We start from the raw sequence: 27,299 nt of genomic DNA on the forward strand, positions 1-27,299 counted from the left end.
CCTCAAAGACTGAGGCCCTTCCCCTGAATATAACCCAACCCAAACCTCAGCCTTCTTCGCCAAAACTACGATTTTTCAGCGGCAAGATGGCTCACTCAAGTACCTTTCTTCTTCTTACTCCACACTGTATTCGACCAATTTTCGGCTACTATTCAATGAGCTGCGCTCGCTTTTGGATAAATGGCTCCCCCTCCACATTTCACTTATGGGTCACATTACAGCTGTCAAGATGACTCTCCTCCACAAGCTTTTGTACTTTTTTTGAAACCCTTCCTGTCGCTGTCCCTCGCTCTGAACTTTGGTCCAGCCAGAAGGCCATTTTTCAATTTAGCTGGAATTGGAAACGTCACTGTATCCCTCTCTCTGTTATGCTGGCTCGCAAGGCTGAAGGGGGTCTTGTGGTTCCACATCTTCTCCACTATTATTGAGCTACCCACATGCATTGCATTCCTTTTTGGGCTGCATCGCGGTCCTTCACAAGTGGGTTGAAATTGAGAAGCTGTGGTTGCCCCTGATCCACCCCAATGCTTTCTTGTGGTCCCGCTCACCTCCTGGGCCTGTCATCCCTCCTCTGGGTCCTATCTGTTTCACTAGATCCATTTGGACTACATGTCATAAGTTGTTTACACTTGCCTTACCTAACTCTTCTATGATCTCACTTCAGTATAACCCACTCCTCCCAGAGGGGCTGACGGCGAATATGGTGCACCCCTGGGGAAGGCTTGGCTTGTTTCAGGTTTCAGACCTCATCCACCCACCCTCTCTAACTCAGACCCCTTGTGCAATAAATTGTTGGTTCTGCGCCGCACTCACCACCTTATGCAAATTTTGTGTAACTCATGCCAGAAAAAGAGTATGAGGAAATGCCAGTCGTAATACATTCTCCAAGTTAATCCAAAAGTTCATCGATTTGTAGTATGCAACCACGGGGAAACTCAGGTCTGAAGTCTGTAGGAATGTAGCTCTGAATTACAGTATAACGCAGACTAGTCTCTGGCTAATAAAGTCTAAGTACAATTTTTGACGGTCTTGTACGATGCCTTTAATCCACAGATCCCTAATACAAAATTTATTTCATGTATCCAGCAAAGCAGAAAGATTGTATTAGTATCTAAAGGTCATTTCAGAGGCATAAAAATGCCCAGAGGTAACTGTTCTTTGGAGTGATGTAACATAAACTACAATCCTCCAGGGCTTTGTAGCTAAAGGTGTGCTGATAATGAGATATGAGGCAGAGGTTACATTTTTCTAATACTATTTAGTGTGCCTAGAGATGCAAAAATGCAAGTGGATCTGCTGGACAATCTGTTTCTGCTATGATGATAATGCGAACAACTGTAATGTGGAGGAACCCAGTAGCAAGTGATCAGTCCCTCTGTAATGTGAGAATGTTAGAGATGTCAGGTATCCCTCTCCCTCCCCCCATACCAGCATAGTCATAGTTACATGTGAAAAACAATATGTATCCTTTAAATATGTACCGTATATACTCGAGTATAAGCCGAATTTTTCAGCACAGTTTTTGTGCTGAAAAAGCCCCCTTTGGCTTATACTCGAGTCAAGCAGAAAATATATATTTTTTTTTGGGGGGGGGAGGGGAGGGGTCTATGACCAGCCGCAATAGTAATGTATAGAATCTCCCATAAAATAGTGAAAAAAAAAGAAGCTTTAAAAAAATATAATAAAAAAATAAAGTAAATAAAAGTTCTAAATCCCTCCTTTCCCTAGAATACATATAAAAGTAGAAAATGACTGTGAAACACATTGTACACATTGGGTATCCCTGTGTCTGAAAGTTCCTGGTCTACTGAATATAGGGTATCTGCAGTGCTCCTGTTCTGTCGAGAAGGGGTTAATAGGAGCACTGCAGATACCCTATATTCAGCCAGGCTGGATTCCAAGTGGAGGAAAAAAACTCAGTCCTCAAGGAAGGGACAGACAGACAATCAAATCACCCCCTCCTGTTTCCCAGGACCCAGCAACTACCATTTTAATTTTTGAAATTGTCCAGTAGCTGCTGCATTTCCCCCCTAGTCTTATACTCGAGTGAATAAGTTTTCCCAAGTTTTTTGTGGTAAAATTAGGGGGTTCGGCTTATATTCGGGTTGGCTTATACTCGAGTATATACGGTATTCAGATTGGTAGACTTTATGCAAGCACAAATATTTTGTGTAGTTTATGGCTGAGGCCCCACGTTTATGATTTGTTGTGTTTTTTTGAGCCAAAGCCAACAGTGGCTACAAAAGGAAGAGGAAATATAGAAGTTCTTATACTTCTACCATCTGATCAATATACTCGACTTTGGTTCAAAAAATTGCAACAAAATCCACCACAAAAAAAAACTGTATGGGTTTTTCCATGGCATACATATTGAAGAGTTATCCTTAGAATAAGTCATGAGTATGTAATTGGTGGGGTCAGATACTCAGGATCACCTCTTATTAGATGATTGGAGAGGTCACAGTGTAGAGGTGAGCACTGAAGCTCAGTTACTAATGGGCATAAACTGCAATACCAAGCACAACCCTACAACATGTATGGTGCTATGCTTGGTTTTCCAGCTCAGGTCTTTCAGTGACAAAGCTGTAGCATTCACCTGAACAGTATGGATTGATCTGCTGCTCTTTGCTGGCTGTATAAGTCTTCATACATGGTGTCCTATCAGTTTTTATGGTGCTGGTAGCCTCATTATGGCTGAAGCACATTTAGCATTTCTCCCTGAGGCAGGGGTCAAGTACAATATAGAGGAGTCTCCCTCCACCTCAATCATTATTACTTTTTGTTTGGTTACAAGTAATTTACAAAAGTAACTGCAATTTCCCTGCCACCCATATATTAATCCGTCCAGACAGGGTAGTAGAGGAAATATGTAGTATATCCATGCTACTAATGACGAATTCTCAGGATCTATTAGGGCTTTGAAGATGATCTTGGATTTATTTTAAAGATGAGAATCACGATGATAGCCCTTACAGATCTGGAGCAATTTGCTAGTGAAAATGCTTTTCGACATGGAGATCCCAATGCAGATCTCAATTTGTAACAGCAACTGTAATAACTTTGGCCATAACCAGGAAGTTTATCGGTGCTCTGACCCAGATGTTTACCATCGCTGGTCCAAAAGAGTTGCACCAAACACTTACACAAAGTCATCAATAAAGGTTACATTTGACACTGTCCCTATCCTGGCCTTACCTGATCTTTATATAGTAAAATACACTGGCCGCCTCTCTAGCAATATTTGTTACACAATAAAATAATAGCAAAAACAATTATGACTAGAGTAAAACATACACAACACTTCTGACAGGTGGAAAAGTTCCGTCAGTTAGATAACACATTTTCACCCATTGAAAGTCTCAATACAAAATTCCAGTGTTTGATAGCTTTCAGATGGGTATAATTGCGGGTTTTGGGTTTTTTGCACGCACAGTTCTAGTGAAACTTCAAGTAAGTACTTCCAGTAAGTCATCAGATCTAGAATTATGACTTTCTAACACCAGTATTGATAAACCTTAGGAACTTTAGAGGATAAATCCATAATATGTGAGCAATAAAGCCATGTTACGCCAATCTAAAACTGGCCCTAGTTATCACATTAGTTAGATTAGAGATTATAATTGTACATTAGAGTTACAATTTCTATGGGGGATAGAAAATTATATTCTTTTGTAAGTCCCTATTTAATTTTCATGCACAAAATTGGAGATTTTTGGTGTTTCTCCTGCTCCTGTAAATACATATACTGTATTTTTCAGACCATAAGTTGCACCAGACCATACGATACACCTAGATTTAGAGTAGAAAATTAGGAAAAAAAAAATTATGGGGGGGGGGGATCTGCTGATGAGATTGTTATGGCGGAGACCTGCTTCTGGAGGACAGCAGTGTTGCACAACCTGTGTGTCTCCACAGCTGTTACCAAACTACTTCCCATCTTTCCAACCTGTTCAAGTGTGATTGGAGTTGTAGTTTTGCAACAGATGCAGGGCCGTGTTGATAGATGGCCCTGTACTGGAATTTGTCTATGTTAACATGGGACACACTATTCACGTGATGGATGCACATATCGGCAGTGCAGGCTTTCTTCTGCTAAGGTACCTGCACCGCCTGGCCCCCACACAGTACAATATGATCCCTACAGTGGCCCCCACACAGTACAATATGCTCCCAATGGTGGCTTTCACACAATATGCTCCCAATGGTGGCTTTCACACTGTACAATATGCTTCCCTCAATGGCCCCCACATTGTACAGTATTCTTCCCACAGTGGCCTCTATACAGTATAATATGCTTCCAATAGTGGCCACCACACAGTATAATATGTTCCATGTGCTGTTATTATACACTGGGGTCTTCTTAGCTATAATAATTGAAGGCCCAGGAGAAATGATTAAAAATAACACACTTATATTCGCCTTTCCTAGGCATCCTTGCTCCATCCAGTTCTTTTCTGCATCTTCTCTTCTGCCAGTGACACATTCTAGATGTCACTGCTGGGGCACTGCTGTTATTGAGGTTCAATGGTCACGTCTAGTGTGGTGATATCATTACACCAAGGTGCCCCATTTGACAACTGAGGCCCAATCATGGGCTCCAACAGTGACGTCTAGGGCGCATGATCTCAATCACAGGCCTGAAAGAGTCCTGAACAGGATGCAGGGGATAGTCAGAAGCCAAGTAGAGGCGAGTATGAGTTACGGTTCTTTGTATATATATTATATATATAAATATTTTTTTGAACAACAGAACCTCTTAGCTGTAGAACACTACAGCGAGGTCCACAGGCCCAATGGTGGGCGGCCGTATGTCTGAACTCAATGTGAATTGCTGCAAAAACACTGCAGCGTGAAAATCAATGTGAACAGCTGCAAAGACACTGCAGCGCGATACTTAATATGAACAGTGTATACTGTGAGACACTCCATGTGAACATAGGTGCAACTAAAATCCTGCCAGTTTAGCTCACTGGCCAGGTGCACCAGTACAAGTGAAACACAAACGGCTGCCAAGGGTTAACACTCACCCCACGCCAGCAAACACACACACACTTACCCCTGCGACAGCTAGGGGCCACCACGGAAGTTTAGAACATTCTCTTGCACACAGCTTGGAGCCATCAAACACCCATGCTCCCGCACACAGCTGGGAGCCATACATGAAGTCAGACAGTACACATAGGCTATCTCAGAGACCATACCTGCTGCAGATCTACAAGCTGGAATGGCGTCTACCACTCCTAGAACCGGTGTAGATCTAACGGTTCAGGGTTTACAGGCCCCACCTAACAGCACCCAGATTGAAGCAGAGAAACCCCACACAGAGGCCTAGTCTGACAACCTGCCTGAGTACTGGAGCCTATCCCTGAAAACTACTGTCATTCACTCCATGGACTTTGAGGAAATTTTAGTGGAAGTGTGAGCACCCGGCGGGCGTCGGCTCACACTATTTAAAGGGAAGTCCCCACCCAATAGGGGCGGTGGTGATGACCTCACCGCTCATGCTCAATAGAGGAGAAATGGCACTTAGCTTGTGAGCAGCTCCAATAAGTCTGAGCATCTCAGTAAGGTGACAGCTGGATGGTTAAACTGACCCCCAGGAGGCGCTGTGCGCTATGATAACAACCTGCGGGACCCAATCCTAACAGTATGTGTTTGTTCATTTTACTCACCTCTCCTGGCAGACTACAGTATATGCATAGGAGTCAGGGAACCAGGCTTTCTCCAATCACTATCATAGTACCACTTCAGGTGACCCTGCTCCACCGTCACCACCTCATCTCTTCCCCACCCCACCCCCTGATACATTTGGGTTATAAAACGAAGCAAAATTTTCCTCCCAAATTTGAGGTGGAAAAAGTGCATCTTGTAGTCTGAAAAATACGGTATGTATGAATTCCTCACATCTTGCACTTTTCTGGAAAGTAAGGAAAGGGGTTGCGTAAGCATGCATTTTAGTGGCAAATTTGAATTGCATGAATGTGGTTGTATATATGAAATATTAAGTTGTATTTTTATGTAGGGTATGCTGTACAATCTCAAAAAAGTTAGATTTTGGTGTCACAGTTGGCTATGTGCAGTTTAGATTTTTAACCTGTTAGTGAATGAGGGCAAAATATTGCTTATCTTCTGTATCAGTGTTTTTAAGAGTACAAGCTCTTGTTGTAGTTGATGTTTGTGTTATATATAAATTGTGTACACCATATGAGAAGATGACAGACAGGGTGCTGGAATCTTGCTATATCTCCTCCAGGTTTTTAACTTGTGTGGTCCAGTGCAGGTCTTGAGTAGGCCTCAGCTCCAGTTGTGATTACTTGGCTCATTCCTGGGCCAGGAAAGGCTGCAGCTCCTGCATTGCAGTGCAGATCCAGGGAGTGAGAGGAGATTTATGGCTCTGTCCTGTAACCCTGAGTCTGGTGAGACAAAGTTGTGCTTGTTTAGTTTGTGTGGCAGTGGAAAGTCACATGTATAGTTAGTAGAGATGAGCGAGTACTGTTTGGATCAGCCGATCCGAACAGCACGAATGCATTGAAATGAATGGAAGCACCTGGTACTTCCGCTTTGACGCCGGCCGGCCGCTTAACCCCCCGCATGCCGGCTACGTCCATTCATTTCAATGCGTGCGTGCTGTTCGGATCGGCTGAACAGTACTCGCTCATCTCTAATAGTTAGGTTAACATTTCTGTTTAATTAGTCGCTCAGACGAGCAGGAATTTATTTTGTTTTTGCCTGAAGTTAAGGCTGTATTTAGTTTTGCTTATTTTGTGCCTGAAGTCAAGGTTTATTTATCTTGGTTTTTCTTCTAATCTAAATCAGTTTGCAGAATATTTTTGTCAGTCTTTAAAGGGATTCTACCACTAAATAGCTATTTTTTCTGCTTTAGACTTCGGAATAGCCTTTAGAAAGGCTATTTGTCTCTTACCTTTAAACGTGGTCTCTGCGGTGCCGTTCCTTATAAATCACGGTTTTTACCGGTATGCTAATGAGTTCTCTCACAGCAATGGGGGCAGGCCCCAGCGCTCAAACGGCGATGGGAGCGTCCCCTCTGCTGCCCGAGAACTCTCTTCAGCGATGCCTCCTTCTTCAACTGCATCCTCCCCTTCTGTCGTCGTCTTCTTTCTGCATCATCTCCGATGCCTGCGCAGTCGGCTCTGCCAGCTAGACACTAGTAGAGCCGACTGCACATGCTGACCGGCGGCCATATTTTTGAGGTCGCAATTGCGCGCACGCGCAGTACGCTCCTCGAAGTCTTCACCAAACAGAGAGTACTGCGCATGTTCAGTAAGATCTGTACAGACCTTACTGAGCATGTGAGAGCACAGTCCTTGGCGATTTCCATTGGATTTCTCCTCAGTTTGATTACTGATTGCTTCTACCGAGTTACCTTCCCCACGACCTTTATCTATTATTTTATGTGTTTTGTGTGTGACTGTAAGATTGGATATGAGTTTCAGATGCAAATATACAGTAGGTTGTTAATAATAATAATAATAATAATAAATGTTATTTATATAATGTTTTAGTACAGGAAGGTGGACATGGCTATTGATAACACATTGAGACACATGTAATATTCACGTTGTCTACGTTCAAGAAATATATAGTGTTTAGGGGTTCACTTGCTTTTCGTGTTACGTAATCCCTACATTTTTTGGATGATTTTTTAAATATTACTAGCTTAAAAGTAGATTTTTGCTCCTTCCAGTTCTGGTGAATTTCTGCAGATATGAGTATGCATATGTAGGCTTTAGTGATATGAATGAAATCTGGACAGGTTGAACTACTATTTTTAGAAGGTGTGGTACATATAAATTTATGTATATATATACAATTTGTGTATATATATACACAGCTCAAAAAAGTAAAGGGAACACTCAAATAACACATCCTAGATCTGAATAAATGAAATATTGAATGTGATGACAACAAAATCACACAAAAATCATCAATGGAAATCAAATTTATTAACCAATGGAGGCCTGAATTTGGAGTCTCCCCCTCCCCCCAAAAAAAAATAAAAAACAAATTAAAGTGGAAAAACACGCTACAGGCTGATCCAACTTTTATGTAATTTCATTAAAATATCAAAATGAGGCTCAGTAGTGTGTATGGCTTCCACGTGCCTGTATTACCTCCCTACAATGCCTGGGCATGCTCCTGATGAGGTTGCAGATGTGGACTAAAGCATCTGCCAACTCCTGGACAGTCTGTGGTGGAAAGAGCAAGACATGATGTCCCAGATGTGCTCAATCGGTTTCAGGTCTGGGGAACGGGAGCGCCAGTCCATAGCTTCAAGGCCTTCATCTTGCAGGATCTGCTGACACATTAGGAGGAACCCAGGGCCAACCACTTCAGCATATGGTCTCACAAGGGGTCTAAGGATCTCATCTCGGTACCTAAAGGCAGTCAGGCTACCTTTGGCGGGCACATGGAGAAATGCCACCCCACACCATTGCTGACACACTGCCAAACGAGTCATGCTGAAGGATGTTGCAGGCAGCAGATCGCTCTCCACAGCGTCTCCAGACTCTGTCACGTCTGTCACATGTGCTCAGTATGAACCTGCTTTCATCTGTGAAGAGCACAGGGCGCCAGTGGCGAAGTTGCCATTCCTGGTGCTCTGTGGCAAATGCCAAGCGTCCTGCACGTTATTGGGCTGTGAGCACAACCCCCATCTGTGGATGTTGGGCCCTCATACCATCCTTATTGAGTCAGTTTCTAACCGTTTGTGTAGACACATGCACATTTGTGGCCTGCTGGAGGTCATTTTGCAGGGCTCTGGCAATGCTCCTTCTGTTCCTCCTTACACAAAGGCAGAGGTAGCGGTCCGGCTCCTGGGTTGTTGCCCTCCTACGGTTGTTGCCCTCCATGTCTCCTGGTGTACTGGCCTGTTTCCTGGTAGCGCCTCCGGCGTGTCATGTTGCACCAAAGACTGTCCAGGAGTTGGCAGATGCTTCAGTCCAGGTCTGGAAGGAGATCCCTCAGGAGACCATCCGCAACCTCATCAGGAGCATGCCAAGCAGTAGTAGGGTTGTCAAACAGGCACGCGGAGGCCACACACACTACTGAGCCTCATTTTGGCATGTTTTAATGACATTACATCAAAGTTGGATCAGCTTGTAGTGTGTTTTTCCACTTTAATTTTGAGGGTGACTCCAAATCCAGGCCTCCATTGGTTAATAAATTTGATTTCCATTGATGATTTTTGTGTGATTTTGTTGTCATCACATTCAACTTTGTACAGAACAAAGTATTCAATGAGAATATTTCATTCATTCAGATCTAGGATGTGTTATTTAAGTGTTCCCTTTATTTTTTTGAGCAGTGTATATGGAAGACACACTTCAAAATTAAATTGCATGAAGGTGTCTGTATACAGTACCAAGTGGGATTTTGACAATGTTGCAGGTGTCTACTTTCAGAAAATATATAGGTATGGTTTTGGTTTTTTTGTGTGTGTGTGTGTTGAAATTTAGGTTTTTTCACATCTCAAAATTGTGAAAATTGTCCTGGCAGCCAGAAATGCAAAATATCTAAAAAGTTTAGAAAAATGAAAACTATAGAGGAGATCCAGGGATACTGGACTCTAAATACAGGTTATGATGCAGCTAAAAAGATCCCCGCCACAGAATGAGAGAAATATGAATACAATAAGGAAAGTTTCTTGCTGTCTATGACTAACATCCAATTTGCAACAGAAGCAGCTAGTCAGAAGTACATGGACTCTCTGTACATTGTGGCTGTGAGTAGCTGCAGAGTCCTCTTTGTTCAACTTACAGAGAAAGAGGTTTGCAGACAGAGTCTGTGAAGAGAGACCTTACCTTTGCCCCTCCCTTCCTGTGTTCTCGTTTTGAGCCTGCTGTTTCCTAAAGAAGGACTTTCCCTAGTAACAGGGAGTGAGCAGCAAATTTACTAGAAGTGAAATACCTAGTGACAGAAACTTTAGGGAATCCCATTCAGATGTTGGAAAATTAGGAAGAATTTAGGCAGACTTTCTTCTCAGATGCTTCCTCATTTTGTCTCCTGCCAGCTTTCTGCTGTAGCTTTCACTCAATGGCTAGCCCCAGATGGATGCTCATGCTCCAAGTTCTATCAATGATCATGGCGGCATCCTACTTCAATCTCTGCCTCCCATTGAAAATAATGGTAGGCAGAATCAGTGCCAAGTTTAGCCATGTGAACATTTTAATAAAGTGCATTACATTCCAAAATCACGTGCTTTATTAAATTATACTAAGTTGTCTGAAAAGTTAGCGACCATTTAAGAAAATTCATAGAGATTGTACGATGGTAAACACTGATGATATATCCACAGGGTATGCCACCAGTGTGTTCCAGCCCCTGGAAAACCTGCCAAACTAGAGAATAAAGGGACGATAATTTCCTTTTTTCTGTACACAGTGCTGTTATCATGCAAAGAATACAGACTGATTTATTGAACCAGCCGGCTCTAGTGACAGTCAAGAATCATCATAATTTTTACCTCTAGCTATGCAGCATTTACAGGAGTAGTTTTCCAGGGTTCAAATCAGCCATTCCTTTTACTATGCAGGTCATGTAAAGCTAGTATTTAAAGAAAAAGTTTAAGGCTATGGCCCCACGTAGCGAGTCGCAGAAAAAAAAAAAGCACGGTGGAAAAAACTATGGCAAAAATGCATCACCGTCTTTTCCGCAGTGAGTTTTCCTCTACGGACTTTCTGTCTCTATTATACCTATACGGAAGACACAGCGTTTCCATAGCTGTAATTGACACACTGTGATTTGCAAAAACGCAACGCTTTTTGAAATCGCAGCTTTTGCACTGCAGTTATTTTTCTGCTATGCGTGGATGAGATTAGCCAGAATCCCATCTACTTTGCAGGTACTGTAAAAAGTCGAAGCGTTTACACTACATGGGGCCCCAGCCTAAGGCTGAGGCCCCACATTGCCGAAACACTGCTATTGTTTTTTGTTGTTGCAGATTTTGCTTCATTTTTTGTAGCCATACCACCTAGTGGCTACAGAAGGAATATATGTCTCCTTTCTGCTCAATCCACTCCTGGCTTTGCCTAAAAAAATCGCTGAAAAATCTGCAACAGAAAGCAACTTTTCTGCATTGTTGGGCCGTAGTCCAGGGTAAAAAAAATGCTGCGTTTTTCATTATTTGCAATATGGATGGGATTTTGTGCATCTTTTGTGAGATCCCGTGCATCCACTTTCAGCTCTGAAAGAAAAAAAGAGCCGACAGCACATGCCCGAGATCTGTCAGAAGATAGATACTGATGATGATGCAGCGAAGAGTAGGCAGACCGTTACAGCTCATCATTGAAGGGGACGTGAAGATGACGGCCAGAAGGAGGGTATGAACACTCTCTATGTTATGAGACTGCTATGCACGGAGCTCAGAGGGAACGCACCCTGTGCTCCATGACCTTCATTAGCATAATAGCAAAAACCTATTTTATGCAGAAGCGGCTGCCTGCATAAGAAAAACAAAGGTAGGTCTATCAATAGTCTGTCTAAAGAGGTTAGTGAAAAATGTGATTTTTGAATAATTGACACCCTTTAACTTTATTATTGATAAATGATTTAAAACTTGTTTTGGCACAGTTGTCACCATTTATAGAAAATACTTCGTAATATAGTTAATTCCATGGCAATTACTTTTTGTATTATCTCACATTGGGTAGATTTTGGTAGAAAAATGTTAATAAAATCATTTAAACATAAAATTAAACACTAAACAAACAGGGTGACACAACATCCCAAACACAACCCCTGGCAAAAATTATGGAATCTCTAGTCCCTGAGGATGTTCCTTGAATTGTTTAATTTTGCAGAAAAAAAGCAGATCACAGCCATGGAAAAAAACTAAAGGCATTTTGTAGGGTAACTTTCTGGCCTTAAGTAGCACTAAAAGAAATCCAGAAAAATTATTGTGGTAGCCAGTAACAGTTACGCTGGGTTCACACTTGCGCCCAGAGTCCGTTCATGCAAGTTTCCGTTTCCTGCACAAAACAGCGCAGGAGACGGAAACCTGCAGGACTTTTTTCAAACCCATTCAGTACTGCAGTACTCTGTGTCCGGTTTAAAAAAAAACTGTTTCGCGGTGGAGAGCATAAAACACTCACCGGGGCTCACAGCCGGATCCGGTCTGACAGCTTTCCGTCTTCTGCATGCAGAAGACGGAAAGCTTAGAACGGACTCCGTGCGCAAATGTGAACCCAGCGTTAGATTTTTAGAACAAGCACAGGGAATAAATTATGGAATCACTCAATTCTGAAGAATTATGGAATCAGAAAAAACAAACAAAATAACACTCCAACACATCACTAGGACTTTGTTGCACCACCTCTGGCTTTTATAACTGCTTGCAGTCTTTGAGGCAAGAACAGGAAAGCCCTGTCTCAGTAGAGTGAGTAACCCTTGGCAACTCAGGTTTCAGGAATTGAGGGATATTTTGCCAGTAGATGCTCCTGATGCCAGGAACTCAGCAGAAAGTAGTCTATTGACCTCTTTACTCTTAATGGTAGTATATGTGTGAAACAGTCAAAAGCTTTTGCTGCTGGAACCTCATGTTCCAGTTTCCTACTAACAGACGTGCATGGTGTTACATCTGTACCAATGTTTCCAAAGATTATCTGTATAGGATAAAGAGGAGTTGCAGAACTCAAGTGAGTAGTGATAAACATATGGACCCTTGACCAAAATTTCTATACCTTTGTACATGATTCTAGGCAATAGAGCATGTTTGCATTTCCAGCCTTGCAACAGAATATATCTGGTGCACTGTTTTCATTAAACAGCTGGAGAATAAGTTCCGTATTGCATTAAAGCACTATTAAAGGGATGGACACCATCAATTTAGGGAGGTCATTGCTGTTTTGGTGTGAGTGTAATCTAGGGCTACATGTAAAAATATATAATAAATTAAATGTTTCTTTTCAAGATGGCTAGAGTGCACAGCAGGGTTCCGGCCCAACAAAGATATAGAGGCCAGAACGTTATTGATAATAGTTTTTGGGTACATATTTTTGACTGAAAATAAAAGAACTTGCACAGTTAGCAACCAAGAATATTTATAGACAGGTGTAAGATGTCTTTAGTGGAAACAGTTGCGCATACTCCTAATGTAGGAGACAATTTTTAACTACTTCAAGCCAATTGCGGTTAGAACAGTCAACTTATCTCTACATCGATGGCCATTGAGTGATTGAAATGTACCAAGAGCATGGCCTGGACGAGGTGATTCAGATGGAAAGCAACGGTTGCAAGTGTCGATCAGCAGCCACAGATCAATGATACCTAAGCCATATGCTTTGCAACACCTTGAAGCCAGTTAAGCTTTGAAAATCATGAAAAATTGCAGATCGGAAGAATAGTAATGTACTTTCTACTATTTAGCTACGTACGCTCATGTAAATTAACTGTGACATTTCTCACTGACCTTTCCCATCATAATATAGAGATTTCATTGTTAGCATAAGCACATCTCAGCATGAAATTAAACAAAGGAATTTTTCACGTCCCTCTTTGCTATATCACTTTCTGCTAATATTTATCTATCCATCATTCATGAACTACAGTACTTGCTTAAATCCCTGGTTTTAAATTCCTCTCAGCCAGAGACGACTTTGTAAAATCAAACTAGCTGTAGTGGTAGCACAGCCCTGGCATCACAATGAGCTTATCTCCCATACAGTGTTACAAGTTTAGACTTTGTTTCAGTAAGTTTCAACAAGATTCGATCATGATCATGTACACACACAAAGATGTGAACAAAATATAAACCACCAAATACAATGCAAAACACTATATGACGATAGTAATTTCTAGTAGAGAAAACCTGGCAGAATTCTTATTGACCACTTCAGGCATGTTCTCACCTGGCAGATTAGTTGCACAAATGTCTGCAATTGTTGAATAGTAAAGTCTGTGTACTTATTGCATGAACAATCCCAGTCAGATGTATAGATCAGATTTACAATTACAAAAATTTTTGCAACCAACGTGCTATGTGCAAACAGATTATGCATGTACAAAAATCGAACAATACCTGCTAATAAAGTGAATAATAATTGCTAATAAAGCTAATAACCATGAAGGGAACCTGCTAATAAAGTGAAATGCTTGCATGTGGACTTAAATGAGCTATCCAGAGAAGGTAGAATTTGCTTGGTGACAGGGCAGTCACAACAAATCAAACTCAACCATATTCTTTCATGCTTGCCACTTATTTGTAAACTGATGACTTCCATTTTCCCTACTGGTCTGTGTTGTTGGCATTGCAGGATCACCAGATCCAGCTGTGGTCAGTCACAGGCCATAATGATTGCTTGACGTTAGAGTCAGTGGCGTCATCCTGCAGCTTTGGCAACGTATAAGGGGAGGGATGAGTATGAACGCATTTGTTTTTGGTATGATTGCCCTTGCCACCAGGTAAGCTTTCTTTCTCTGGATAACCCCATTTACCCTGGGCTCTGTATTACATGCTTCACCATTAATTATATTGTCAGCATGTACTAGTTCATTCACGGAAATGTTCCCTTGTAGGCAGCCACAATATCTTCTGCCAGGGGTTTCAGACACTTAGGGCTAGTTCACACGTAAAAACCGCCTGGCTTATTTTGGTCCTGCTTGAGGCATTTTTTGGAGCGTTTTCTGGAGCAGTTTTTGATAAAAACTGCTTCAGAAAACGCCAGGCAGTCTTCCCCTTCCCTGAAAGTGAATGGACTGTAAAAAAAAAACAAACCACACCACATTTTCGGTCGTGTTTTTTTTTTTTTTTTTTTTTTTTTTAAAGCGCTAAAAAAGCGATGCGTTTATATGCAAAAAAAAAGTGACGCATTTTTCGCCTCCCATTCACTTCTATTGCTTTCCTCAGGCGTAATCCGCCTGAAGAAAGGTCATGTCGCTAGCTAGCGGTCTCCATAGACCACCATTGTATGGAGGTAGATTTTGAGGCGAAATCCACTGTAGAAATCTGCCTCATTGCCCCAGTGTGAACTAGCCCTTAGTCAAACCCTTTAAAATGAATGATGATCACACCATGTGACTGACTTGACTCATTTTTTAAAGAGGACCTTTCACCACCTCCTACAAGTCCAGCTTTTTACATCAATTAATAGCCGCTGCTCTTCTAAGTCTGGAATGTTTGTTCGTTAATGTCAGGGATACAGAAAAAAAAATCCAATTAGTGTTGTTAGTTCTGTGTCTGACATGCCATTTAGACTCTGTACTGTCAGGAGGGCGGTGTCAGGCAGGAACAGGCATGGAGTGCGATTCTGAGCTCTGACACTGATGAGGCTGATCTGTGAGGAACGTCCCCTCTGACATTACAAGGCTATGTTAGAGTACAGTTGGGAGCTAGAGAGAAAATCGGAACAGCACCTATTAACAGAAGCTAAGAACTAGAATTGGTAGAGAAGGTGAAAGGTCCTCTTTAAAAGCTTCCCACTAGTAGGTACTGTATATACAGGCAGGTAAACTAAACAGGGCAGACTTACACAAGATAGTCTTTAAACTATACTAGATTTATCAGTGTTTAAATGGATTCTATCATTAGAATCCCCTTTTCTACAAACACCACTTCGGAATAGCCTTTAGAAAGGCTTTTCTTCTCCTACCTTTCTTTTTCTGATCTTTTTCTTTTTATTCCTGATGCAATGAGTCTTCAGAAAGCACAGGGGGCTGTCGAGAATAAAAAAAAAATAAGGTGGCATATTTTCATTACCGTAGTTTATGTGCCCCATAGTCAGGACTGTGCTGCTTGTTGTTAGCTTGGATGTGCAGTCATATTTATTAAAGAGGTTTTTCAGGATCAGGAACAATTTGCCCAAAGTAATAAAAATGGTGTAAAATAATAAGCAACTAAGTAAAAACACTTTAAACCCCCTTTCCATTGTAATGCCACCTCTCTGGCATAGGACGTAGACGTCATGTTATTGCTTCAGCCAAGCAAACAAAGAATGATGGGGACAATGTTAGGAGTATTTTGGTTCATTGCTTTCTATTTTTCTTACCTGGGGAGTTTTTGGCTGCGCGGTGTCTGGGGTGGCATCCTGGCGCTGCGGGGTTGTCCTGTCGTGGGTATTGGTGCACACCTTCTGACTTGCACGCGCGCACTGCTGGTAGGCAGCTTTATCTCCTGGTTGATTAGTCTGTCCTCCCATTTGCACCTGGGAGGAGTGGTCTCTACTCTGTATTTAAACCCATGCCTCCCATGGTTCTGTGCTGAGTGTCTCTTTTACAGTGCTAGGCCTTAGCAGGAGGAGTAGGTGGTTATCTTGGATAGAGGAAGTTCCGTGGTTGGTTTTTGGGAGGTTTGGGTGAACTAGTTGGTGTGTGAGTTTTCCCTTCTGTGTTCACCAATCCTCCCTCTGTGTATAATTGACTGTGTGAGTGAATTGCCTTATCCTTTGATTTCTACTCAGTTTCCCTGTGTTTGTTTCCTAGTGTAAAGTTCCTTCCCATATTGGTTTGGGGAAATCCTTTCCCACATTTTTCCTGTGTGCTGCTTGTGTTGTTAGTCAGCGCACACCCTTGTCAGTCCCTGTCAGTAGCAGCTTCACTTGTTTGTTAGGGGTGACCCCCTTTAGTCTCCAGTCCCTAGAGATCTTATAGGGCATTCCTTCTCCCACTTCCCTCTAGGCCTACGGTATCAGTGAGAGAGGAGCCGTCGGGGTCAGGCTTAGCCTGAGTACAGCCGACCCACACCCGTGAGGCAGGGACCGGGATAGCTAGTGGGAGTAGTGCAGGGTGAGATTTCCTACTGCTATTCCTTAGCCCCGTTGCAGCTACCTGGACTGACATAACAGTACACTCAGCCGTAAAAAAAAAAAAAAGGTTTGTTTGCATTATGACGGACCTGAAACAGTTGTACCAGGCGGTGCAGCAGATTTCCACTGAGATGGAGGGGATCAAGCTACGAGTGGATGCCATCCAAGCTTCTGGCGTATCTCAGTTACAGCAGTTGGCTCAACACACAGCCTCTCAGGTGGAGGGCATACAGAGGCAGGTGAGTAGCGCCCCTGTGGGTCGGCCTCTGGAGCTAAAAGTCAGCTTACCTGAACCCTTCCGAGGTAAGAGGTCAGATTTTTTCCGATTTCAAAAGGACTGTCTTTTGTATTTCCGGCTACGGCCGTTTTCCTCCGGTTCGGAGGTACAGAGAGTTGGGATTATTATTACTTTATTGAGAGATGATCCTCTCATCTGGGCACATTCGTTACCAGCCGACTCAGCTTGCTTACTAACAGTAGAGGCGTTTTTCTCCATAATGGGGTTACTGTATGACGACCCAGACAGGGTACGCACGGCTGAGTATAACCTACGACGTTTGGTGCAAGGGGATCACGCTATAGAGAAATAATGCACAGAGTTTCATAGGTGGGCAGCAGAAGTACACTGGAATGACCCCACTCTACTTAGTCAGTTTGAGACAGAGCTCTCGGACCAGGTTAAAGACCATCTAGTTTCTCACCCTGTTCCGGGAGATCTAGATGAGGCCATGCAGCTGGCAATTAGAGTTGGACGGCGCCTCCGGGAGCGTGGAGACAAGAGTCCTGGGGGGGCTAACCCTCCTCAATTCTCTGTTTTTAGAGAGGACCCGGGGGACCAACCCATGCAGATTGGGGCCACTGTGCGAAGTGCTAGACCCAAGAGTGAAGGGTCCCGCACAGTACGCTGTTTTGTGTGTGGAGGGATGGAACATGTAGCAAGGGTATGCCCCTCCAGAGAATGGTTCGCCAAGGAGAGTAATAACCCCAGGTCTTTTGAGGGTAAAGGGAGAAAACCTACTAAGGAGGGAGGTGTGTATGTTTCCTGTACTCAGACTGCCGGGTTGACCCTTGTTGGATGGGTAAATGGGCAGAAGTGCCGGATTTTGGTTGATTGTGGTTCGTCAGTCAACCTTATTGACTCAGAGTTTTGTGAGCAATTAAGGGTGAGTCCTTTGGTCTTGAAGTCTCAGATACCGGTGTGGGCTATTGATAAGACCCCTCTACAGCAAGCTGTCATCTCCAAACAGGTGGAGGGTCTGGAGTTTATTGTGGGTGGCCACAGGGAAGAGATTGACTTGTTCTTGTTGTCTAAATTACCAGCACAAGTAGTGTTGGGGTGGCCCTGGCTGAAGCAGCATAACCCTATTATCAACTGGGAGACCGAGTCAGTAGTTTTTTGGGGGCAGAGGTGTAATGGTCGATGTCTGCCCATATCCGTTATGTCTTTGTCTATAGACAATTTGCCTCAAGAAATATGTGAGTTCAGGGAGGTCTTTGAGGAAAGGGCAGCCAAGACATTACCACCACATCGCACCTATGATTGCTCGATTAAATTTATACCCAATGCAGTGCTACCCCAGACGCGGTTGTACAATCTCACTATTCCGGAGAGGGAGGCGCTCAAGGAGTATATTGAGGGGAGTCTAGAGGTGGGGCATATTCGCCCATCTAAGTCCCCAGTAGCAGTGGGGTTTTTCTTTGTAAAGAAGAAAGATGGAGGGTTGCGCCCTTGTTTGGATTTTAGGGAGATTAACAAAATCACGGTGCGGAATCCCTATCCCATCCCGTTGATCTTGGATCTATTCAGCCAGGTTACGGGAGCTCGCTGGTTTAGTAAAATATATTTACGTGGGGCGTATAACTTGCTGAGAATCAAGAAGGGGGATGAGTGGAAAACTGTGTTTAACACACCCCTAGGACACTTTGAGAGTCTTGTGATGCCTTTCGGTCTAACCAATGCGCCCGCGTTTTTTCAGAATTTTATTAATGATGTACTAAGTGCTGTCATAGGGAGGGGGGTTGTGGTCTATCTGGACGATATACTCATTTACACCCCGGATTTGGAGACTCATTGGGAGAGAGTGAGAGAGGTTTTAGATCTCCTGAGGGTTAACCAATTAAGTGCTAAGCTGGAGAAATGTGTGTTTGCGGTCAATAAATTATGTTTCTTTGGCTATATCCTATCGGAAAAGGGATTCGAGATGGACCCTGAGAAGGTCAGGGCAGTCTTGGAGTGGCCGCGACCCGAGAACCTAAAGGCGGTCCAACGGTTCTTGGGATTCTCCAACTATTATCGCCAGTTTATTAAGGGATTTTCTGAGGTTGTGAAACCTATCTCGGACTTGACTAAGAAGGGGGCTGACTGTGCTAAGTGGTCGCCAGAGGCGCTAGCCGCGTTTGAAGAACTGAAGAAGCGATTCTCGTCCGCTCCCATTTTGAGACAGCCGGATGAGAGGTTGGCCTTCCAAGTGGAGGTGGATGCCCCCTCGGTGGGGGTGGGAGCAGTACTTTCTCAGGAGTTCGAGGAGGGTACGCATCCCTGTGTCTTCTTTTCTAAGAAATTCTCTGCCTCTGAATGGAATTATGACATCGGAGATAGGGAACTACTGGCAATAAAACTAGCGTTCGAACATTGGCGTCATTTCCTGGAGGGGGCCAGAAGGCCAGTCCAGGTATTTACTGATCACAAGAATTTGGTTTATCTTGGGTCGGCGAAGAGATTAAATGCACGGCAGGCCAGATGGGCTCTATTTTTTGCGCGGTTCCATTTTACCGTGACTTATGTGCTGGGTTCGAAGAATGTTAAGGCTGATGCTTTATCCCGGTATATGTCGACTGAGGAGGAACAAGAGGCGCCTGCCACTATTCTTGGGGATGGAGTGGTGGTAGCAGTATTGGGCGCGAAATTGGAGAAGGCCTTGATCGAAGCGCAACACGCTGCACCTTCCAAGATACCTAGAAACAAGCTGTTTGTCCCAACTACTCTCCGACAAAGTCTCCTGAGGGAGTGTCACGAGTCGGTTCTTGCTGGTCACCCGGGGGTTTCAGAGACCATGAGATTGGTGTCTAGGAATTTTTGGTGGCCAGGGTGGAGTAAGGATGTCTTGCAGTTTGTTCAAAATTGTTCGGTCTGTGCAAGAGCCAAGGCGTCGCATACCCGTCCCCACGGTCTTCTACATCCATTGGAACCTCCTAAGGCACCTTGGACTCATCTGTCTATGGATTTCATCACGGGCCTTCCGGTGTCTAAGGGTTTCACGGTCATTTGGGTAGTTGTTGACCGCTTCACGAAAATGTGCCATTTGATCCCGTTTTCCAGGCTGCCATGTGCCAAGACACTATCAGAGGCGTTTATTAAAGAAATTGTAAGGTTGCATGGTCTTCCTGAGGAGATCATTTCGGACAGGGGTCCGCAATTTGTGGCTAAATTCTGGCGGGCTTTTTGCAGCAGGTTGGGAGTTACACTGTCGTTTTCCTCCGGGTTTCACCCGGAGTCTAACGGACAAACAGAGAGGAAGAATCAGGATGTGGAACAGTTTTTGAGGTGTTCTGTTCGAGAGAACCAGAATAATTGGGCTGACTTTCTTCCCCTGGCAGAATTTTCCCTAAACAACCATGATTCCAACGCCACAGGTACCACAACTTTTTTTTGCTCCGGTGGTAGACATCCTGTTTTCGGAGTATTTTTTTCCATTTCTTCCCCAGTTCCGGAGGAGGAGCTATTTTCTAAAAAGCTGCAAGGGGTATGGTCCCGTATCCGAGAGAATCTGGTGCGGGCGTTGCACCAGGCTAAGGTCCAGGCGGATAGGAAGAGAGGAGAATTGCAGTTCTTCCCTGGTGAGATGGTTTGGTTGTCCACCAAGAATATCAGGTTGAAGGTTCCTAGCAAGAAGCTGGGTCCCAGGTTTGTGGGTCCTTTTAAGATCATCAAGATGGTAAATGAAGTGGCGGCGCAGCTGCAACTACCTAAAAGGTGGAAGATAAACCGGGTGTTGCATGTCTCCTTGTTAAAGAAGGCCAAGAAGGGAACGTCTCCAGTTAAGGTTCCACCAGTTTCTGAGTCCGGGGAGTATGAGATATCCCGAGTTCTGGATAGAAAATATGTTCGGGGGAAGCTACGCTATCTGGTGGCATGGAAGGGATACGGTCCTGAGGATAATTCTTGGGTTCTGGAGTCGGATATGTCAGCCCCCAGACTCGTGGAGAAATTCCACAAGGAGTTCCCGAAGAAGGATGCTCCTAGAGAATCCAGAGTCTTCTCCTTGAGGGGAGGATCCTGTTAGGAGTATTTTGGTTCATTGCTTTCTATTTTTCTTACCTGGGGAGTTTTTGGCTGCGCGGTGTCTGGGGTGGCATCCTGGCGCTGCGGGGTTGTCCTGTCGTGGGTATTGGTGCACACCTTCTGACTTGCACGCGCGCACTGCTGGTAGGCAGCTTTATTTCCTGGTTGATTAGTCTGTCCTCCCATTTGCACCTGGGAGGAGTGGTCTCTACTCTGTATTTAAACCCATGCCTCCCATGGTTCTGTGCTGAGTGTCTCTTTTACAGTGCTAGGCCTTAGCAGGAGGAGTAGATGGTTATCTTGGATAGAGGAAGTTCCGTGGTTGGTTTTTGGGAGGTTTGGGTGAACTAGTTGGTGTGTGAGTTTTCCCTTCTGTGTTTACCAATCCTCCCTCTGTGTATAATTGACTGTGTGAATGAATTACCTTATCCTTTGATTTCTACTCAGTTTCCCTGTGTTTGTTTCCTAGTGTAAGGTACCTTCCCATATTGGTTTGCGGAAATCCTTTCCCACATTTTTCCTGTGTGCTGCTTGTGTTGTTAGTCAGCGCACACCCTTGTCAGTCCCTGTCAGTAGCAGCTTCACTTGTTCATTAGGGGTGACCCCCTTTAGTCTCCAGTCCCTAGAGATCTTATAGGGCATTCCTTCTCCCACTTCCCTCTAGGCCTACGGTATCAGTGAGAGAGGAGCCATCGGGGTCAGGCTTAGCCTGAGTACAGCCGACCCACACCCGTGAGGCAGGGACCGGGATAGCTAGTGGGAGTAGTGCAGGGCGAGATTTCCTACTGCTATTCCTTAGCCCCGTTGCAGCTACCTGGACTGACATAACAGACAACCACTCACTAGCCTCTGCGGTGGACCACCAAGGCCAGAGACAACCGGTCCTGTAGCACTGTGAACAAACAAGTTTCCATTTGCTGCCTGTTTTTTTTGTTTTTCCAATCTGTTGAACCCCTTTAAGTGCATGCTGAATTTTCTGTGCCAAATGAAACTGTATTACTACATGCAAATACATCCAGGATACATTTGTATAGGTTTGGCAGATGTTCTCCATTATTTGCTGATGAACAACTGTTTGCAAAATCCAATTTTTTGTCTTTTTTAATAAATGTGCCCAATTGAGTTCTTATCTGTATAAAATGTTAAATCGGGCATATATTACTAAGGCAATGTTGCCATATTATCATAAGAAAGTCTAACACTTTTCAGTCTTACATGACTTTCTCTTCTGAATAAAGCATCTGTTCTCAACCTTTCTATTTTATTCCTCTAGGAGAGGCCTATAAAACATTTTGAATGTATAAGTAATGTTTCAGTCTATCGTCCCTTTAAGAACAATCGCACTGTGGCATTCAGTTTATGGAACTGTAATTTTTTTCCATCTGTTTTCTTCTGCAGTTAACAATTTATTTTATACCTGAAGGATGGGAAAGAATTGTGGTGTCCCTCAGTGTAGCTAGATCCTAATAGCGCACAGCTAGCAGCCACATCACATGCGGTGTTACTTGGCGACACATTTTCTGCTATCTGTTACTATATGTGTGAAGCCACATCACGAGCTCCAGCAGCTACAGGCAGCTTGATATGCTGCTGCTGTTCGCATGAATTCCAATTCACAGGTTTCACAAAGGAGGCAAGTATATTATAGTACAATGCGATTCTCAAAGCCAAGTAGGTTTTGCCACCACTTGTGGTTGAATTCATGTAACATTGAGTGACAGATACATGTAAATCGTTTCATTCAGAGCCTTCTACCTCTAGTATTTAACAGTAATTTTCTGGGTTATTTATGACTTTTTTTCTTTTTTTATATCCAAGGGGCACAAGCCCCCTGTGGTACTGAGCCCTTCTATAAAAAGCCATTATTCACAACTATTACTAAACGTAAAAGTGTACCTTCTGTTATAAACAATATTTCCTATATGAATAGTACAGGTTAATATAAGAAACTTTGTAATCTATCTTATTAAGAAGATCTGTTTCCTTCACCACTTATTAAGGTGTTTTCCTTCTTTTCAATTAGTCTGTTACACAATATTCCATCTAGTATCCAGCCTGACACATAGAACTCTATAGAGAAGGGAGGGGGCAGCAGGGGCTGCTGCCTTCTAGATAATCTGTGCTCTGGTAGCCTATTATCTATAAACCTAGCAAAGCACAGAGTATATGTTAGGGAATAGCCAGATGATAATTCCCCAGAAGCTGCTGGCGAACCCTGGAGGAAGGGGCACAAGGGACAGTGAGCCCTAAGCTGAAGCCCCCAACTGACCCTTCCTATTGCCAGGCCCTATCCTATGTAATTGGCGGCAACCACGAAGACAGTCCCTTCCTGTATAAGTGATACACAAAACGCAGACAAGATGAACAACAACAAAGGGAGGTCAGCTAGCCAGGGTTCGGTAACAGTCGAGCGATGCAGTGCCAAATCAGAGTCCAAAAGAATAGTCAGTAGGGAAGTAAATAAACAGCAAGGGAAACCAGCAAGCAAGAGGCAATAACAGGCACCAGTGTGAATGTGAGCCAAGACTAAATAGGGGAGGAAGAACCCGCCCTGAACCTGACAGGAAGGCAGGCTGTCAGTCACAGGCAAGACAAAATCAAACCACTGAATGGACAGAGGCAACAAGGGCAGAAGACGGGTGTGGTGCAAATACAATTACAGAACTAGAGCCTTGTTCACACAGTGCAACTAAAAACTTCAAGCAAATTATCAAACTGCGCCGCCTCCTACGAACAGGCAGAGACGTTACAGTGTAGCAGCAGCAATTATCTGAGTATGTCTTCCAGCAGCCTACTCCTCCTCTCTTCATAGACTAATATGTAGAAAGTAACTTGGCTAGAAAAGTGGAGAAGAAAACATATTTCTTCAATAAGATATATTACAAAGTTTCTTATATTCACCTGTATCATTCATATATACAAAGTTATTTATAACTTGAGGTTCAATAAATTTTAAAGTGGTTGTTCAAGCATTAAAAAAAATGCCAGGGGAAGGGAAAAAAATCATGTAATTTAAAAAAAAAAACATACTCTCCTGTGCCCAGTGCTTCAGTGTCCTCCCAGCGTGGTCCAGTACTTCTGCTCCGGCATCTTCTCACGGTTCTCTTCCCGAGTTCCGCTGAAGCTGCTGATTGTCCTCAGCGGTCACTTGGGGGCTTGTATTTTTTTTGCATGAATATTAAGACACATTATCAAGTATCAATCTTTTGCAACATATTATAGAATATTTGTTATGTTGTTTTAGAAGTGAAAGAAGAAATGTAGCCAATCTTTTACATTTTATTAACTACTCTTTAGTTTCTACTGTGCTGGATGTGTTCTTATAGAACAGCGGTTCCCAAACTTCGCCATTCAAAAAAATAAGCTCCTGCCATAACATTTAGCAGTGAAGTGTTATGCTAAACGTTGGCCATTTGAAGAGGCGGGGACATATGTGGCTGTTTATGTGAAAAGGGCCCACACTGTCGATATGGAGTTCTTGGTATCATTGTAACGGTTATGGTGTAACATTGTCCGAAACAGCAAAAAAAAATTTATTGAATGCACAATTGACATATTTTTAAATAAAATTTTTGCATAAAACAAAATTGTGATTTTTTTACCCAAATATGTTTTGGACTATTTTCTCTATAATTAGTATCGACGATCTGGGCCCTTTTCACGTAAACAGCCACATATATTGGCTCTTGCTAACAAGGAGGTGGGCAGACCTGATTTGATTGATGTAGATATTTCCTTATTGGCGGAGAAGGCAGGAAATTAGTCCAATTGCGAATTTTCATAAAGGCATGGGGGCTTCACATTACACTGGAAATTTTTAACTTACCAGGCTATGCTTCTATGAGGATTTGGAATAAAAATGATGCAAGCCTCATAATAATACATGTTAATAAATACTATGCACACATCATTTTTATCCTATCCCACAAATACTCACAAAAGCACAGATGATAACATTAAATATCCATATATAGTAAACAATTAGAATGTTTTGTGCTTATCTTAATGCTTGTATAGCGTTTAGGAGGCTTCAATTTAAAAAGACTAGATTTTACAATAGGTTCACACTAGAGTTCGTCTCTCCATTGTTTGGGTCTGCAGGGGGAAGCTGAAAAGAGAAGAGCCCAAACAAGAGCCCTACTGAAAAAGTAGTTACCCACAGATCCCATAGACTATAATGGGGTCCGTCATGTTCCGTAGGTGACTCTGCAGCAGATTCTGTCAAATATTGGCAGAGAGGACTTTTCTGATTTTAGATGGAATCTATGGCAGTCTCCTATGGAGACCTAGCTTTAGACTCCAGAAGTGGAAAATTTTGAACAATCGGCAAACAATTATTCGTAGGTAAACGTAAAAACATTCTTCACGTACAACTATGAAGTAAAATTGGTCACAACCAAGATCTGTTGTGTTGGATTTTTTCATCTGTCTCTCAGCTGTAATCTTTTGTATATGGGCTACACCAAAAGATCTGCTGCCGATTTTTGTATTGCGGGCATGTGTTTGTACTAGAAACACACACTTACAAAATTTACTATTTTTGTCCCTTCATTGACATTGACCAACTTTCATCTGGTAATTTTCCAAGTTTTTGTCGAAACGTTTGTATGTCTGGAACAGTCGTCTGTAGAATCATTGACGAACATTTATTCTGAATGAATGACATTAACATCTCATGTGTAAGACAAACTTAAAAGGGCTCTATCAGCAAAATCATGCTGATAGAGCCCCACATATGCGTGAATAGCCTTTAAAAAGGCTATTCAGGCACCGTAAATGTTATATTAAACTACCCCCCCGTTTTAAAATAAAACCCTAAAAAAGAATATGTTGTACTTACCTATCGTGCACAGTGGGCGGGCATTCAGTGTCCGATGCCTCCTCTTCCAGCGATGTCCTACTGCTACTGCGCATACACCCGCGACATTATTTATCAATGGCAGTTTGCGAGCGCCGGAGGAAGACGGGACCCGAGGAAATTGCTGGAAAAGGAGGCGTGGCTGAAGATGCCGTCAGACCCTGAATGCCCGCCCACCGTGCACGATAGGTAAGTACAACATATTCTTTTTTAGGGTTTTATTTTAAAACCGGGGGGTAGTTTAATATAACTTACGGTGCCTGAATTGCCTTTTTAAAGGCTATTCACGAATATGTGGGGCTCTATCAGCATAATTTTGCTGATAGAGCCCCTTTAAGATGTGTGAGCACCATAGTTTTATGGTTCATAACCAATTCTTCCCATTGATCACCGAATACAGGAATGTTTACAAATTTATATACATATGTAATTGCTGATATTGAAGCTTGGGTAGAATTTCACCGCTTGGAGCTGTCCATTGTTGGCAATAGCGCATGAATTGTTTGGCTGACCTTACCGTCCTATGGGAGACTGTACCCGATTGGACATCATCTACTGAATGCTTACATTTTATCGAACGTTCATAGGCACCTAGAAAGTGTATTTGAGTCAGTTACATACTGCTGACTGTCAGGTTATGTTCATACATAGTGGTTACATAGTGATTTTTTCCTTCAGTTTTTGCATAATAATGACAAAACACACCAGTTTAAGCCCTTTATATTTTTCATTTCATACAAGCTAAACAGTAAGAGACACTAGGTGAAGATGATTGATTTGTTATATTGTTGAGATATCCAGTAGGTTTTCAGTGGATTTGATGCAGGTTGGGAATTCGCTGATGGGTTCTTTTAAGAGGGCACTTTGTCACTTTTTATTCTGTAACATTTGCCTTCAGAAAAGCCTTATACATCTTCAGCGTCAATGTTTGTTAAAGGGCAGTTGAAGCTTACTGGCACCTGTCAGGATAGATGTAGTTTGGGATTGAAATGAACTGATCTGTACAACTTTGTAAGAGCACTGTTATGCCTCCAGCAGGCATCTCATATTACCTGTCATAGCTCCATCTAGTGGCCATTGTGCAAATTGCAAACCACCATACCTTTTCTTATATGTCCCACTAGAGCCACTGTAGTTCCCGCCCACAACCGGGTGTCATCACCAGGCTACACTGTAGTTAGTCTTATTCACTTCAGGAATGGACCCTGGCACTCTATCTTAAACCTTCTCCAAGACTTGGGCCTTTAGTAGCATTTTTGGTATGTAACAGCTATACCCAGCACTATACCTTCATGTATTACATATATTGTTATGTTTCCACACTCACTAGCATAATTTCTTCCTGTAGTTGTTCTAGCTAGTAGACCATGCTCATTGAGCCAGACCCAGCATCTATTCCAGA

At 43.0% G+C, this 27,299-nt stretch overlaps 1 protein-coding gene across 2 annotated transcripts in view; it reads left to right on the forward strand.

The window, feature by feature from the left end:
- The window catches only part of LOC142218683 (UPF0462 protein C4orf33 homolog), a 78,116-nt gene that overhangs the window by 5,375 nt on the left and 45,442 nt on the right, over positions 1 to 27,299 (forward strand). The window contains exon 1 of one of the 2 annotated variants that reach the window (XM_075287563.1): positions 27,085 to 27,156. The exons of the other annotated variant lie outside the window; for it this stretch is intronic. The gene's annotated coding sequence lies outside the window, so the exon portion shown is untranslated. Of the gene's footprint in view, positions 1 to 27,084; positions 27,157 to 27,299 lie in introns of those variants that run through there. 2 annotated transcript variants of the gene reach the window in all.

This window comes from Leptodactylus fuscus, chromosome 1 (genome assembly GCF_031893055.1).
Source record: "Leptodactylus fuscus isolate aLepFus1 chromosome 1, aLepFus1.hap2, whole genome shotgun sequence".
In the NCBI taxonomy this organism is placed as follows: Eukaryota; Metazoa; Chordata; class Amphibia; order Anura; family Leptodactylidae; genus Leptodactylus; species Leptodactylus fuscus.